This window comes from Pithys albifrons, chromosome 2 (assembly GCF_047495875.1).
Source record: "Pithys albifrons albifrons isolate INPA30051 chromosome 2, PitAlb_v1, whole genome shotgun sequence".
NCBI lineage: Eukaryota > Metazoa > Chordata > Aves > Passeriformes > Thamnophilidae > Pithys > Pithys albifrons.
In genome coordinates this window covers 101,360,237-101,375,212 of record NC_092459.1, presented here as the reverse complement: position 1 = coordinate 101,375,212, position 14,976 = coordinate 101,360,237, and positions in this window count along the sequence as shown.

Here is a 14,976-nt window from a genome sequence, read left to right as displayed (position 1 = left end):
GCAAGTATCTTCAACGAAAAGGGAAGTTAAAATCCCAGAATCAGGAATGGCCACCAGGGTTATGGCAATCACCTCTACACCAAAAGTCCAGGATGACCAGGATGTGAAAAAATCTGTAATTATGTGTCCTTGTAACAACAGGTTACACTGTAATTCTGCCCAGGAGGAAGTACAAAACTAGAGAGTCCTTGTTTTTTGCTCACCTCTGCAGGGTTTCAGATGGCACATATCTGCCTGCTGTGGTGGCTCCTGCCTTTGGCCTGTTTTGGTTTTTTCAGGAGTTTAGAAAAGCTGGACCTGAGGGCACCTGTTTGATGGCAATGCATTTCTTCTGAATTTTATTACAAGCATAATGAATCTGTAAAACATCATAGATCCATTAGAAATGGAAGACATTAATGTGGAAACTTTTACTGAGGAACTGGAAGAAGATCAGGAGTTTGGAAGTTTCTATTTATTTCTTTGGATTTTAATTTGTGGGTAAAAGTAATGTCTCCTAATTCTTAAGGTATTTATTGTGGCTTTCCTCTTGGACAAAGTGCAGTCTAGAAGATTAATAGAATCAGTTTTGACTAATAGAGTATCCAAGAGAGCAGGAACAGTTTTGAAGGGAAAAACTGAAAAATAAAAGCTGATTTTACCAAAACACTATTTACGTTTTCAGTTGAGACCAAGAGGCTCTTTAGACCTCTCTCGGCAGATCCATTTTTCACATTTTGGTGGTGATTTGGCTATTTTGAGCCTGTGAGAAATATAGCATGTTTCTGAGCTACTCAGGAATCTTCTTACAGTGGCAGGCTCAAAATTCTGTTTCTGGGCAACAGGGAAACATAACTTATATATAAAGACAAGAATTGAATGTTAATATAACTGAAATCTTATCACTTTCATTAAAATATCATTACTAGCCCAGATCAAATTATTACAGAAAAGTAACTAATATTTTTAAGCAGAAAAAGTTTCATCATCATCATCTTCATCATCATTATTACTATGCTGGTCTAAAGGTAAACCGGCAGAAGAAATGAACACAACTCAAAAGAGATTACAAACCAGAATTTCAATTTACTAAAAATATTACAATAAATACAATGATACAGAGAAAAATTGGTTTTAACCCACAAAACCAGATGTATAACCCAGCACCCTGGGGCACAAACAGAATGGTGTTTGTTAGCCCCTGTGTTCAAAGTAAAAGGAAAGGAAAATCTGTTTGTGAGGGTGATGGTCACAGTCTGGTTGAGAGTGGCAGATGCAGTCCTGTTGAGGTTCTGGTTCTCCTCTGGATCCAGTGAGTGAGAAGTCCCAAAACCCCAAGATGCTCAGGTTCAGGTAGGAATGCCCAGTACTTCCCCCAATGTGCCGATTTCTGCAATGAGTGATTTAACTCTGTGATTTGTGGGATATTTTTGGAGTTTTTAATGATCTAGGTCTTGCAACTGCCTATTGTGCCAGTCCCTAATAGCCCATTAGCAGAGATGACCCCTCAGGCTGGGTGTGAAGGTGTTAATGCCTTCCCGGTAGGGGAGTTATCACAGCTGAGTCACTGGTGTGAAGACAGAAACACTCCCCTACCTCAAGGGCTCTTTAACACCCAGCTTGTAGCCTGAGGTGTCAGGTGTGCCCCAGGCACCCATTATTCACAGTTCATCAGAAATTACAGAGATGTTGTAGAATACACAGTTTTGGTTATATCTACACAGTGATAAACTGTGTTCATCTGGATCCTAAGGTTGGTGGTTTCCTTCTGGTGGTGATGTCACAAGGAATCATCTCCAGAGTTGTTCAGTAGGAGGAATGTGAGATTGATGGTGATGGTTTCTTTTTCCTTACTCTAGAATCTCCTGGAAGGCAGTTTTATGATTGTTAACATGCTTTTACACTTTGTTATTTCTTCATTAGATTGAAACTCCATTTTACATCTGAATTTACTATAGATGTTGATTATATATGTGTAAAATACTATTTCTTTGTCCTCTTTGCTACTCCTAAAACCATTTTTATCCACCTATCTGCATTTCTTTAACTGTCCATAGGTGAGTTGCATGAAGCTGCGAGCTCTCCAGAATCAAGCTTGTGCCCCATCTCCTGCCGTCCCACTGGGCCTGTACTTCTCTGCACCACATCCTGTGCTTCTGCTTCACAAGACCTCTGCAGTCATACCAGGCCCATGATTAACTCTACTAACTCTGTTGAGTTGCAAACACCTCATGGTGCACAGAAGAGTAACTTTTTACTGCCCTCTGTATAAAACTATGGTTCTACCACACAGTGCTGGTCAGAGTAAATCACATCAGCCATAGACACCTGGCTAGAATTAAAAAAGGTGTTCCTACAACTAAACCAAATTGAAATGAAGCAGCAGGTACTCAGTAATAGTCCAGTCAAAGCAAGTTTATTAGGCCTCAGTGTGGAGCCTTTGCAAACTCAGTACAGAACCTACAGCTTGTTACCAGCAATGGCCATATTGGGGTTCTAATAGATCCCATTTCTGGAATAAACTGAAATAGAAAGGCTTAGTGTACTGCATGTTTAGGTTTAGGCTCATCATCCTTTCCCCATCATTTCTTCCTCCTGCTACTCTGTACAAAGACACAGGGACCAAGGAGGAACACTGTAGGGATAAGAGTGAGTGAAGATACCTTCTGGAAACAGACAAAAACGTCAGATTTTGGTCACTGGGACTGAGAATAAATCCCTTTTTTGTCTGAGATTGAGGCTTTCATGTTTGTAATTTCACTGCCTAATGGGAAAAACACATTTCTCTTCTTTAAGGGAAAAGCAGGCATGCCACAGGCTCCAGCAGTCTAGGGGCCAATTTGAGCTCAGCTCAGCTCCTGCCGCCCATGTTTGTGCCTGGGCATACACAGGAAAAGCTTCAAGGAAGAAGCTGTTTGGGAAACAGAACAAAAGGCTTTGGAGAAGATTTGGATCATCTCCAGCATTCTGCATCTGTCAACAACTCTAATTAGATGTTTTTTCCCCCTTTCTGCTTTTCTCCAATGATTTTTATTGGCATCTGTTCCCAGGAAAAACTGATTTCAATTCCTCTGTGCCCTTTCTACAGGAGTAGCACAGGATGATCCAGCCAGGACATAAAAAAAGGAAAAAAATTTCCAGGTATCAGGTGCCTGAAAACAAAGCAAGAGAATTACAGAAACCTAATCACTTGATTCAGAGGCATGCTGTGTTTTGGAATCCTGTCTGCTGCTCTTCTTCCTTTCTTTGGAAAAGAAAAACTGATCTGTAGGTAAGAGATGATAACCCTTCAGCCATGGTGAGCCTCTAGCAAATCCTTGCTGTGTCCAGCTTTCCATGTCCAGCCCATGCTGCACAGTGCAGCCTGCAGATATGCCATGCGACGAATTAGAACCCTTGTGCACAGCCCTGCTGCACTGCCTGGCTGGTTTTACAGAGTATGGAAGGTTTCCTTTATGCCCTGCTACATGCTTACCAGCTCTAACTCATCCAGCTGCCTAAACAATGTTTGGGATGGAGGAAAAATCTACATTCTGGCCTGTCCTGAATCGCAGAATATTTCACTTCTGCTTGCAGGATTCAAACTGAATGAGACAATCTCTGACTACATTGTTGAAGGCAGGAAATTAACGTAAGCAGACATTTACAACACTTTGGAAAGCATTTGAATTACTTGTAATGGGTCCAGCTGATGTGCTGCTTGCAGAACAAATCAATCTCCAAATGGTTATTTACCTACAGAAGTTTGAAAATGAAAGATAACTACTTTGAATGCAACAGTCATTGCAAAGTATGTAAGAGGGAGTCATCTAGAGACAAATGGACTTTCAGAAGATGTCCACACTGCCAGTTGAGCACTGCTGTAATCCAGACATGTGTCCTGGTCATGCTGCTACACCCAGAATGCTCGCCTGTACATTGTACCAAGACCTGGAGCACTTACAAGAGTTAGTGTCTTAGTTTAGAGGAAACTAAGATATTTATTTGACCAGGAAAAAGGGGCCTTCCCCCAAAAATCACCACAACCTTGAAATTAAGGGGTTTTAATCAGAAAATGTGTAGAAAATAATAATATTTCTTAAGTACAAATCTATATATATAAAACTATAAACAGACCAGACCAAAACCACCCTCCACCATTCTAAGAACCTCAAAATGGGTTCAGTATCTCACAGTCTCACGCGCACGCTCTCCCTCTCCCCTCGGTGCAGTTTTATTTACAGACAGCAGGTGGCAGTGTCACTCCTCAGCTGGCCACGCAAGATCAGACCCTGTCTTTGTTATGGCAGGTGGAGGCAAAAGACAGGAAAAGAAGTTGGCTGGCTCTGATGTCTCACGTAAGGGTGGCAGATGCAATAAGGGACAGGCCAGAACTCTCTCCGTGAGCAACACAGAGACCTCTCCTCCTTCTCTGGTCAAAGACGAGGCTGGGGACAGGGGATGGTGGTGGTAATACTCAGCCACTCCTTTGCAGATGGAAAACTGGCTCAGGAAAGGATCTGTAGCAAAATCTAAGGCAGTGGCCATGGCTCTCTCTCTCTGATGAGCAGTACAGAGCATGCAGAGCTGGGGGTGGCTGAACCAGGGCAACTCAGCTCCTTCCAAATGCCTTCATGAGCCCAGCAAATGGTGGCTTACACTCAACAGCAGCTGCCGAAAGAGTGCAGTCCAGGAAAAAGGAAGAAACCTCTTTCTCCCTCCCTTAACCTGCACCCCCAGCAATCAGACTGGAATTCAAAGCCATTATGTTAGCTGAGCCGAGAGTAGGTAGGGGGGAACAGGGCTGTAGCTCTCACAATCTCTCCTTTGGTAAGGGAAAGGAAAAAATTCCATAAAGATTTCAAAACTGTAACAGTTAGGAAAGCTGGGGCAACACAGTGTTTTCCTGATGGTTCTTGCTTATCCAGCCTGTGAAGGGCTTGGCCTATTGTGTCCCAGTTTCACCCAGCGCTTCACTTCCCAAGTGTGATGAGTTTGAAGTTCTGCTGCAGCAAGCCACAAGCAGTGTGCACAGAACATACACACATCAAGGTTCTGAGTGTGCCTCCACCTATTCCTTTGTCCACTTTCAAACTCAGGGCATAGACAGTTCTTGCTGCAGGAAACATTTCCAGCATAACTGGGCGTTGACAGGGAGCAAATCTTTTAGAAGCAACAAGACAGTGTGTTGGCCACTGAGAGCATAGGTCAGTGCAATGTGAGCATGGTGAGAGCAATGCCAGATGATGAGCTTCCGTGCTCAAGGCAAAGCAGAGCCTGCTGAAAATGTGATAGCATCTCTGCAACTGTGAAAGAAATGAAGTGTAAGACTGAAGATGGATCTCAACACAGAATATTCTGAATCTCCAGTTTCACAGGATAATTTATAGAGACTGCTTAGGTCAACCTGCATGATTTTCTTCTGTTTCCTACAGGATACCTAAGCAAAATCCCTGACATTGTAACACTGTGGTCACCTAGTGCTAATATGTGGTACATCCTCCATGTTTGTGAAAAAGTAGCTGAGAGAGATGCAGATAGCAAAGCATGAAGTGTCATGCAGTTAGCAAAATTCTGAACTCTGGCCCCTCACAGCAGTTGTCCAAAATTTTTAATAGCATTTCTTAAGTTATAATGAATATGTGTTCCTTTAATCCATCTTCTTGCTTCAAGGAACAGAAGCTATAAAGTACCTGGTAGATGCCTATCTCTGCCCTACGTGAAAGCTCAATGCCTTTTTTTGGAGCCACTCTCATCTCTTTTGTCATATGCAACATCAGTGTGGCTCACTGAATGGCACTGGTCACCTGCAAGGGCATGCTGAAACTGTCTGATTGTCACTATGTGACCTGAATGGCAGAGACCTAGGGCATAATAGTGGCTCTGGCAACTGACTCTGAAGTACAACCTCCCTTACCTTCAGATGAAGGATGAGAGAATATTCAGTCTTTCCCAAAGCAATTTTTCTCCTGAGCCTCAGCATGAGGAATGCTGCAGAAGGCAGCCATTGGGGTCTGAAGAAGCCTGAGCAAGAGGGATGGGTGCTGAGGTCTAAAGTCTAACTGCATTTAGGATGAGGAGTGAGCTGGACCAGGAGATGTGTCAGTAACAGGACCCAGGGGAGGTGGAAGAATTGAAGAGTGAACTTTTTCAGAACCTGAGAACTGTCAGGTGCTGCAGTTGGTCAGGATTGCTTTTCGTCTGTCAGCTCCTAGAGAGGGATTTCCTGTTTCTAAAGACAGGCACTCAATAAACACTAGGATAACTCCAAAGGAAGGGTAATGATGTTTTCCACTCTCACTGAATGTCATACATATCTTCAAATGTACTCATTTACTTAACATCTCTTGGAACCTAGCTCTACGAGCTATTAAAAATGTTGCTGAGGTGTCTGAGCCCTCATGTTCCTTTGTAAACATTCAACAAGGACCAAAAGAGACTTTTATTGACTTCGCAGAGAGACTTAAAATGTTATTAACAAACAAATGAAGGGTAAAAAGCCCAGGATGCCTTGTTCATACATGTTGCCATCGAAAATTCAAATGAGGACTGTCAGGCGGTGCTAAAGACCCTTCAAGATTCAACAGCATTAGACATGGTTAAAGCATGCAAGAATATTGGCTCTCATAAGTATGAAATGTTAATGGCTGAAACCCTTGCTAATTCCAAAACCAGTGAACCTAAATGTTATCATTGTAGCCAAAGAAGACATTACCAAAAAGATTGTCCTACATTTAAGGTGAAGTCTTCTATAACACCAGGCATGTGTCCAAGATGCAGGAGAGGAGGGCATTGGCTGAAGGTCAAAATATGACAAGGATGGGAAGCCTCTGTCACCATAGTTTTCCCCAAGAGGTGCACGAAAGCAGATCCAGGGAAACGGGAAACAGAGTGCTACATTGGAGGGCGCGAGGATAAGAAAAGCTCTGAAAGTCCAATACATTCATCATCTCCCTACCATCCTGGAGGAGTAATACAACAGCAAGAAGAAACAGTTATCCCCTAGTTCAACAGTTACAGCTGACAGTTCAAATTATGTTGATATGTTGTTGACCTTTGATTATTTTCTTTTAGGAAAAGGACAATTCCTGGTTACTGGGTTACTGGAAATTATTGAGGCGGGTATTATGATCCTGCCTCAGGCAATACAAGGTTTGCGCAATCACAACATTACAGTGAAGCTATGGGTACCTTTGCCTCCTGTCAACCATCGTTGAATCATAGAATCATAGAATCGATTGGGTTGGAAAAGACCTCTGAGATCATCAAGTCCAACCCTTGGTCCAACTCCAGTCGATTTACTAGATCATGGCACTCAGTGCCACGGCCAATCTGCATTTAAAAATCTCCAGGGATGGTGAATCCACCACCTCTCTGGACAGCCCATTCCAATGCCTGATTACTCTCTCTGGAAAGAATTTTTTTCTGATATTCAACTTAAATTTCCCCTGGCAGAGCTTGAGCCCGTGCCCCCTTGTCCTATTGGTGAGTGCCTGGGAGAAGAGACCAACCCCCACCTGGCTAGAACTTCCCTTCAGGTAGTTCTAGACAGTGATGAGGTCACCTCTGAGCCTCCTCTTCTCCAGGCTAAACAACCCCAGCTCCCTCAGCCTCTCCCGATAGGACTTATGCTCCAGTCCCTTCACCAGCCTTGTTGCTCTTCTCTGGACTCGCTCCAGCACCTCAATATCCTTTCTGAACTGAGGGGCCCATAACTGAACACAATACTCAAGGCACACCCCCCATAGCAGCACTTCAGTCGTATGAGTCATCCCACCATGTTTCTGTGACAGCAACTATGTCATAGTTTTCCTGCTGCACTATGGCTTCCAGCTCCTCTTGTTTGTTTCCCATACTGTGTGCATTGGTGTACATGCACTTCAGCTGGGCCATTGATTTTATTCTCAACTCGGGCTCTATGCCCTTAGGCCTATCTCTGGAGAGCCCAGTTGCCGTCCCTTCCCCTTTCAAACCTAGTTTAAAGCCCTCCTAACCAACCCTGCCAACTTATGGGCTACAGTTCTTTTGCCCTTCCTAGATAAATGAAGCCCATCTGGTTTGACGAGACTGGGCAACATGGAGTTTGCCCCATGATCAAAAAAACCAAAATTTTGATGATAGCACGATCCCCTAAGCCACCTATTGGTAAGCTGGGCTTTCCTAAACCTCTCCTCATTTATCTCCTTATTCATCCCGGCTAGCACAGGAACTGAGGCAATTACTACCTGTGCTCCTGTCCCATGAAGCGATCGGTCAGTGCCTTAAAATCTTTTTTAATTACCCTGGTACTCCTTTTATTGATGTCATCACTTCCAACCTGGACAACCAACAGCGGGTAATAGTCTGAGGGTTGAATAAGCTTAGGAAGACTTTTAGTAATATCCCTCACCCTGGCCCCAGAAGGCAGCAAACTTCCCTGTGGGATGGGTCTGGCCAACATATAGGGCCCTCAGTTCTCCTCAAAAGGGAGTCAGCGATTACAACAACCCTTCTCTTTTTCCTCTTACCTGTAGTTGTAACCCGTCCGGTAGACTGGGGGTAACCAGAAGACCTTGTAGACAGATCTTCCTCCTCACTGAAGGCACACCCTTAGCCAGGCTGCTGGCTCTTGATACAGTTACCTGTATTGAACCCAAACCATCAGCTTCGGTCCACTGGACTCAGGTGATCATACAACAAAGGCCCATGATCACCTATTCCATTAAATTACCATCCAGCGGGTATGTTATAAAACTTAAAGGGCTAGTGGACACTGGGACTGATGTATTGATTATTTCTACGGCGGATTGGCCAAATTCTTGGCCATTGGTGTCACCCTATGTTAGTATGAAAGGAGTTGTCAGATTGAAGGTGCCAATGCAAAGTGCCTCATTGCTACTGATAGAGGGTCCAGAAAACCAAATAGCCTCTATTAAGCCCTTTGTTTTGGACCTTTCAGTGTTGCTATGGGGAAGAGATGTCTTGGACCAATGGGGTCTTTGTCTGACATCAAATTTAGCTGAAAGACCACTGTCGAGCAGCAGAACCACTCCCTAAATTGGACTTCTGAAGCTCCAATTTGGGTGATCAGTGGCCCATCAGAGAGGAGAAGCTGCAAGTTCTTAATACCTTAATAGATGAGCAACTGTACAAAGTCCACATTGCACCAATAACAAGCCCCTGGAATTCACCTGTTTTTGTAAAAAAAAAAAGTCAAATGGGAAATGGAGGCTGTTACATGATTTACACAAAATAAATAAGATAATAGAACCTATGGGAGCCTTACAACCAGGATTACCATCTCCAAGCATGCTCCCTGAGAACTGGCCTATAATAATTGTCAATGTTCAGGATTGCTTTTTGAGCATCCCACTGGACCCCAAAGATGCTCCGAGGTTTGCATTTTCCATCCCTTCTATCAATGCAGAACAACCAATGCAAGGTTTTCATTGGACGGTTCTACCACAGGATATGAAAATTCTCCTTCAATCAGCCAAATTTACATCTCACAAATTTTGTTTCCAGTCAGCCAATCACATCCTACTGTCATCATATACCTTTATATGGATGACATCTTTTTCTCACCTGAAACACAAGAATTGGAAAATGCATTTCAGGATTTACAACTGGGCATTAAAATCAATTTTACCTTGTCAGCAGAAAAAAATCAAAAGGCTTCACCATGGTCATATTTAGGATGGAAAATTTCAGAAAAAATAATTCAACCCCAAAAGGTTAGCCTCTTATCACAAATTAAAACACTACATGATTTGCAATCCCTACTTGGGACAATAAATTGGGTCCATCCCATGTTGGTCATGACCATGGACGAACTAGCACCATTGTTTCAGCTGTTAAAAGGAAATCCAGACCTATCTTGAAGAAGCCCTGAGAGTTATAGAGCAGATAAACAAAAAACTGACAGCACGCCAAAGTCATCGAATACCGATAAACCTTCCAGTATCACTATTTATTTTCAAAGGAGAAGCTCAGCTGAATGGAGCCTTAGGTCTGCTGCTATGCAAAAGTAAACAATTCCATCTTTTGGAGTGGATTTTCCTGAGACATCAATTCTCAAAAACAATAGCAACTCAGCATGAAATGCTGTCAAGAATCTATGTCAAGGGTAGACAACGTTGTTGCGAATTAACAGGTGCTGACCCAGATATCATCTGCTTACCCCTAACAAAAGACCAAATATGGCAGCTATTGGCTTTGAGTATGTACTTTCAAATTGCATTGGCAGACTTTTCTGGAAAGTTAACTATCCATATTCCTCCTTGTCAATTCATTCAGTCTCTGTCATTAATGCCTATAATTTTATCAAATAACTATTCTTCTGTTCCAGTTCCCAATACAAGAACAGTCTTTACTGATGGATCTGGAAAAACCGGAAATGCGGTAGTACTGTAGAAAGAACGAGATACGTGGCAGCAAGATGTGCATAAAGTGAAAGATTCTTCTGAAATGATTGAATTGTCTGCAGTTGTTAAAGCTTTTCAGTTATTTGATGAGCCCTTGAATATTATTTCAGATTCTTCTTATGTTGTAGGGGGTGTTAAAAGAATTGAATTTTCTTATTTGAAAGCAATTTCTAATCTTCCTTTATATTGTTTATTTAAAACTCTGTTATTGCTTATCAATTCCCAAAGGCATAAATATTTTATTACTCAAGAGCAGTCTCATCCAGATCTACCAGGTTCAATTACTGAAGGTAATGCAAAAGCAGATTTATTAATTCACACGATGGTCATCCCTAATAGTTTTAAGCAGGCTAAACTCTCACATAAATTCTTTCATCAGGGAGCAAAAAGCCCGAGGAAATTATTTTCTTTGACACATTCTCAGGCAAGGTCCATTATATCCGCCTGCCCTGATTGTCAGCAGGTAACCCCCTTATCTCAAGAAGGAGTCACTCCTAGAGGTCTCAAGCCCCTCCAGATTTGGCAAATGGACATCACCCATCACGGGCCTTTTGGCAAACTAAAGTACATTCATGTTTCCGTTGACACCTCCTCAGGGCTCATGATGGTGATGACAGCCCATGCAGGGGACAAAAGCAGAGATGTTAAAAGACACTTGCTTTTTTCTTTCACACTAATGAGAGTTCCACAGGAAATTAAAATAGATAATGGACCAGGATATATCTTGCAAAGATCAAAAGAGTTCCTGGGACAATGGGGTGTAAAGCATGTCACTGGAATTCCTCATTCCCCCACAGGTCAAGGAATTGTTGAAAGAGCCCACCAATCTCTGAAAAACATGCTTTTAAAACAAAAAAAAGTTGAATGCAGGACTAACGCCCCAAGAACAGTTAAATAAATCATTATATGTATTAAATTTCTTAAACAGACTGCAGCGAGACCAACCACCTGCTAAAAGGCATTTTAATTCGTCAAATAGTCCAAGTCCTTTGGAAGCTAAAGTGTTATTTAAAGAGCTAATGATGGGAGAATGGATGGGTCCCTTCCCTCTTATAACTTGGAGGAAGGGATTTGCTTCTGACTACACAGATTCTGGACTGAGGTGGATTCCATCAAGATGGGTCAGAGTCACGAAAAAACCATTGCCACCATCATAGTGATTACATTAATTGTCTGCAGAGCAGCAGCAGAGGAAGTATTGCCAGAAGGGCTGCCTAACGGGTACAATACTATATGGATGATTCTTGCCAAAGCGACAAATACAGACTCACTTTGTCCTTTGATGTCGAGTCCCTCCTCCCCTTTTAAGACATGTTTGGTTGGAATTCCTTTTTCAGTTGGCCAATGGAGACTGTTAGTTAATGCATATGCCCCCATTCTTAATTCAAATGCTCCTGCTTGTTCTGGAACTTCTTTTAACATTGATAACTGTTTAGAAAAAGTCCTTAAAGCCAAGGAATCTCAATCATTTGGTTTCACAACGCTCCCCCAGGAACCCAAAGAATTGGTAACAATGGGCAGTCTGCAATTGGCTTTTTGTTTTTACTTTAGGTCCAATTTGAAAACACTTTCTTTTTCAATAAGCCCCATTGGGATATATGCCAATGAGTCTGCTTGGTGTGACCAGCATCCAAAGGTAATTTTGACCTTGCCAATCAAGCCAATTTCACTTCCAACCCAGACATTCCTCATTTGTGGGCAAAGGGTCTGAAAGGGCATACCCAGTGGAGCACAAGGGGGACCATGTACCTTGGGGAAGATGGCACTGCTGAATTTGGTAAAAAACCCTCCTCCTCATCCCCTACTTACAATAAAGAAAATGGTAAAGTGCGCTGCTCTCGTACAGAAGCCAGGTTTGGTGAGACAGAGAATCAAGCCCCAAAATTATCTCAATTGGATTCTAAAGATTTCACAGAAAATTGTGATTTGGAAATAAAATTTTGGAGCACTAAGAAAAATTGGGCGAGTATAATAATTCCAGCAATTGGCATGACACGCATTGGCCACTTTAAATCAATTAGGATGTTGGCTTGCTAAGGAAGCAATGCAACTAGCAGTGCTCTAGAGGGCTTGTTACTAGATATGAAACAATTGGAGAAAGCAACAGCGCAAAATAGAGCGGCCATCGATCTTCTCCTGCTTGCTCAAGGACGTGGTTGTGAAGAATTCAAAGGATTATGATGTCTAAATTTCAGTGATCATTCAGTATTTATTCACCAGAGTATTAATTCCTTGAAAGGTCTAATTAGTCAACTAAAAATCAAAAACAATAGTGGATTTAATGGGTTATTTAGCTCGATGGGGTCCCTCAGAGTTGGGGAGAGTTTGAAAAAGTTTTTGATACTGGCATTCCTTGGCTTGTTTGTAGTTTTTTTTACTTTATTGTATATTCCTTGTTTTATGTTATGTTTCCAGAAGCTAATCTCAAAGACTTTCTCTTAAGCTTTGGTTGTTTTAAAAAATAAAATAGGGTGAGATGGGAGAGATGTTGGAGGAGAAGATTTCAAGCATACTCAGAGCCTACATACATTGCTATTAAAGAAACTAATTTCTGAGAGTTATTATTGTTCTGGTTTACAGTTGTTATATGGATTGTAATTCCCTAGTTATTTCTAAAACCTTCCCTCATCTTATCCTATGGCCTTTTCTTCTTGTCCCCTGATTGGTTCCTTTTTGGTGCATTGCACCATTGCCCCCCATATATGGTTGTTCCAGCCCCTTGTTTGACATACTCCACCCATGCTCCACCCACGAACTGCCCCCTACTCTACATCAGTCCACCACCATTTTAATAAAGTTCAGTTCACCATTTTAATAAAGTTCTGGAGGCTCAGCCTGCCAGAGTCCTTGACTGGACTCGATCCTTTCATTGTGTCGGACTGCAGTTAGTATCTGGGCAGTTTTGTGGGGGAAATGCCAGTGCAACAAGACTGAGCTGCTTTGCAGTACTGCATCTTTTGACAAAACTCATGGTCCAAAATGGGATGAACATATTTTTAAATTTATTTTTTTTAATCCCAGTGTCCTACAAAAAGAAAAAAGTCCAGGCTGTGAGCAGGTCTGTTAAACCCCACAGTCTGCAAGTTGTATGCCCATAATTAACCGCTGGAGGTCACTGAAAACAATCTTCAGGCTTAGTATAATTAGAAAATTATTTGTCAGGAAAGTTTTTGCAGTGTTTTCCAAGGCCTCAGAAACTGAGACTTCAAAATTAATTCAGTCACCAAAAGTGCCAGTTCCTAAGCCCTTCATTTTTGTTGTCTCGCAGACAATATACTTCATCCAGAGCCAAAGATAATCACTCACCATGATGTTCTCTGCAGTTTCCAGTGGTTTATCTACAATGAGGTTTTAATCTTGGATAAATGCACAATCTGATCAACAATTAGCATCTCAGAACAACCTGAAAGTTGTATTTCTCAAAGTTTCCTCTGGACTTTACTGTCTCTAATGCTTTGTTCAAGGAATTGTGTTGGAATAGTGGCACCTGTGATGACTCAGTGAAAAATTGTTTCTACAATCATGTATAATTAGTTCAGAGCCTTCTAATCTGCAGCTGGTTACATGTTTCCTCCATCTTTATGGTTTAATGTATATGTGAAGTCGGTCAGTTGGAATTCACTTGACAGCAGAGTTGAACAGCAAAATGAAAAGAGGAAATTCTGTAAGACTGATTAAAGAATAAGCATTTTAGTGCCTCACAAATGCTTTGAGCAGAGTAGATTCCCATCAAGTCCACTGAGGCACAGTGTTTTCTTGGAATGTGAACTTTCTGTGAGAGGGCTGCCTCAGTGCTCATTCATCAGCACCCAGGAAAACATCATGGACACCTCTGAGCTGCCTGACTACAAAAATACTATAAATATCAGAAACCCTGAAACAGCTGTTTGTGTATAATAGCCTTGAATGACATCTCAGCTAACAACTGTTGAATTGAACGCTAAAAGAGAATTTAAAGATCTTTGCAGTCACCCTCTGTCACTGAAGCCTCTGGCTCATGTATCTAGTTGATTCAGGACAGAAAAATAAATTCTATTTGTGCCTTACTAAACAGAATGAAATATCCATCAGTAATGCTCCAAAGAATATTGAATTGCCTCAGCATACTGTGGGATTTAAGTTAATCACTCCTGTTTGAAAAGAGTCTTCTACCCAATATGAGCAAAGGATAAATTGATAAAAGGAGACATAACTGGTTATAAAGAAAGAACTTTTACTACAAAGTAACTGAGGTGAGAGGCAGAAATCAGTTCAAATTGCAGACCTTTGCTGGAATTTGGAAGGATAACTTAAATTTTCACTATGCTTGTCAGTTGGATGCTGGTTTTCTTTTGCGCATTTTTGTTTTGTTTTCTTGACACAAATACTTAAGAAGTAGTAGCTCTTTCTCTCCATAAAACGGAGTCTACACAAACTCATGTTTAGAGTCACCTTTGAAATGACAAAGGCCACACGGCCTTTGTAAACACGAGTTCAAGATCTCAAAATCAAAGTCCTGAAATCAAACAAAAACATCAGTGTGGCCCCCTTTTCTTGATGGGATATGAAATAATTTGCAGAAGAAGAGATATAGCACCGTCAGAAAATTCCTCAGGGTGCCACCCTAATAACAATG